The sequence below is a fragment of the Drosophila yakuba genome, unplaced genomic scaffold, assembly GCF_016746365.2.
Source record: "Drosophila yakuba strain Tai18E2 unplaced genomic scaffold, Prin_Dyak_Tai18E2_2.1 Segkk17_quiver_pilon_scaf, whole genome shotgun sequence".
Taxonomy (NCBI): Eukaryota; Metazoa; Arthropoda; class Insecta; order Diptera; family Drosophilidae; genus Drosophila; species Drosophila yakuba.
In genome coordinates this window covers 713-3783 of record NW_025048789.1, presented here as the reverse complement: position 1 = coordinate 3783, position 3071 = coordinate 713, and the positions used below count along the sequence as shown (strand labels likewise).

At 44.4% G+C, this 3071-nt stretch overlaps 1 pseudogene; it reads left to right on the top strand.

The window, feature by feature from the left end:
- On the top strand, positions 1 to 2552 carry LOC120322237 (annotated as a pseudogene).
- The last annotated feature ends 519 nt before the right edge of the window (positions 2553 to 3071 follow it).

Below are 3071 nucleotides of genomic sequence, written 5' to 3'. Positions count from 1 at the left end.
AACAAAATGCACGTACTTCTTTATTTGATGTAGATGATGACCAACAGTTTCTTAAAATGGCCAGCGGTGATGCGGTAAACTATCCTAAGAAAAAGAGCACAGAACCCATCTACAATCAAGATGGCTTTTCGGAATATGATATCCAAAGACCGTGCTCCAGGTAAGAACTTAAAAAAAACAGTCATATTTAATATGAATTTAATTTCATATTCAGCGCTTTTCGAACCGTAAATGAACCGCACCCAAACCCCATACCCTCCAAGTTCCGCATCGACAATGTTGTTCCGGACTTTGGACTCGAGGAGAATTCTAACGTGCTTCCCAAAAACTGGCAAATGCCACCTCCAAGCTCATCAAGCATTGTCAAGAGTCGACGATGCCCCAACGAAGGAAAAATATCTCCAAATGTGCGTCAAACTGTTCCAAAACCTACCGTCGATACAGAACCCTCACCGCTGACACCCATCAAGGGGCCTTTGGTGGATGAGTATGATACAGAAATGTTGTCGTCAGAGGATATTTGGAAGCTCTGTATGGATGCGAAGAAGGGGCTTATAAAGCCCTCGGATGCTATATGGCCTTTGTTTTGCATGGAGTATTTGGAGCCTTCCAAAACTCCACCTCCGAGTTTAACGGAATCTCAAAACTCCAATGAATTTCCTCCGAAAACAGTTCGAGTTGACAAAAACCGATATAAAAAGAATTCTTTTGAAAACTGGTTTTGAGAGGAAAGTCGGAAAAGATGAGTGGCGGGTCTTGGATCAGTGGATAGAATCGGAGGGGCTCAACGGATCCTATAATGATATAGAAGAATCGGATTCAAAGGGAAAGGTCGATAGTGACGCCAAGAAGCCTCGGATTCTGGACAATGAAGATGTCGCCTTTGCTAGCTGCACCATTGGAATCGAAGAGGAGCGGGCCATCAACGGATCCCATAATGATATAGAAGATTCGGATTCAAAGGGAAAGGTCGATAGTGACGCCAAGAAGCCTCGGATTCTGGACAATGAAGATGTCGCCTTTGCTAGCTGCACCATTGGAATCGAAGAGCAGCGGGCACTCAAGGAATGGATAAAATCGGAGGGCCTCAACGAACCCCACAGTGATATAGAAGAGTTTGATATGTTATTAAGCCTAGCCAGAGATCATGAGAAGAATCATGATCTTCTGATGGAGTTACTAAAGCCCAAGGATCTTATCTCCCAGGAAAAGGATGTTTGGAAAAAGTTTTCTCCAAAGGTGTTCGAAATGCCGCAGAAACCTGATTCCGTAGAGCCTGAGTTGTGGAAACCCCACCCAACGAAAAGGTTTCCCGTTGAAAATATTCCAGAAAAGGAACCAGAGAAAGCAACTGAATTCATTGTGGAAAAAACCAGAAAAGCCAGTTATCCTCGGGTCAAAGACATTAAAACATTGCCCCCGAGGCCGAGGCTGAGGAAGCTACCCAGAGTTGGCTACAGCAATGCAGTGAAATCATTTCCCAACAAGTGCAACTCCTCATCTATGAGGACGGTTCCAACAATCCAACTGCTGCAGAACCAGAGGCCATTGACTTCGAAACCGAGATCAGCGAGGAGCAAATGAAGCCCCGAGTCCTGGGAGAAAGCAACAGAAATGTCTCAGCGGAGACTGGATGGCAGAATAGCTTCACAGTTTTCCTCGAGGACTTCGAGTACATCATTGACCAAACCATGACGGAGTTCAGGGACCCCCAAGCTAAGAGACTGCGCTCAAAGTGGAACCAGCAGTTCGGATCAAATCGGTGGAGAATTTGAGGAGATGTCTTCTGCTTCCGCCTCTGCCAGATCACTTGGACCAGTGCCTCCAGAGGATTAGAATCCTAAAGCGTCCCAAAAGGCGCAAGGTCGAGGAATTTCGCATGCACGTCGATATGAATTTTTGCAAAATGTATTGCACACTGAGTATGAATACGAACTTGGATCTGCAAAATACGGTTAGGTTCCTAAGAAACGCCGTTTACAAAAACGACATCGATGTGATCCAAATCCGGTATGAGGCCACACAGATAGCCTGGATTTGGTCCGATGGCAGTGTCTTGATAATCAATGGAAGAGGCCATGCGATGCTTGCCGAAACACAAAGGGATCTGATGTTTAGGACCCTTGGGAGGGCGAACTTCAAAGCCGACCCCTCAAACAAGCTTCTACATCTGCGTCTCATTTCCTGCGCCCACTTTCCATTTGGGATCTCTTTGCCGGTGTTCACTGCGTTAAGCGTTCTTTCTCCAGAGCCCATATGCAGTATGTCTACTACGTGGACAAGGCAGTTCCCGGGTGGCGGCCCGTGTTCATGAGACGGGAATGGTCCAGGTGTTTGCCATGACCACGGGTGAGGCGGATAATATGCTGAAGAAACTGTACCTTCTTACGGCCAATCACCGAAAGGCCACCAAAGACGTCATCAAAAAGAAACCAATAGACTACGACTGACAAAAAAAAATTTAACTTACGAGTTACAAACAGAATGATGTAAGGATGTGATCGAAAATAAAATAGTAATTATAATAAAGCTGAGAACGCTTTGGTAAACAATTCAATGGCTCAAAAGTCGGTTCAATCATTATTTTGTTCTTTAGAATGAATAGGCGTGGAATTCTTGCTCTGCTATCAGATACCCGTTACTCTGCTATTGATTAGATTTTAATTAAACATAGATTTTACAAAGATTATACATACTGCAGAATTGCTAAGCCAACATCTCACTAGTATCAATATACCCTCTGCCAGGGTGTGCAAAGTAAGCGTATAACTATGTACCCTCAAAGCAGTTTTAAATTTTGCATCATGCAAATTTCGTTTCCTTTCCATGGCCGAACATTTGTCTCAGCAGAAGTTAATTGATTTTTTTGTGGAAGAAGTGCCGCTTGAGATGTCGTCTTGACTGGGACTTTTTTCCCCTTTTAGTTGCTCCCGGGGTAGTTTTTTGTTGCTGTGGCTTTGGCGTTGGTTGGTGTCTTGGTGGAAAACAAAAGGCTTAAAAGGGGATACACAAAGGATTTGAGCAATCAAGTGCGCTTTTGAACACGCAGACCGAAAACAGTTTTATTCACG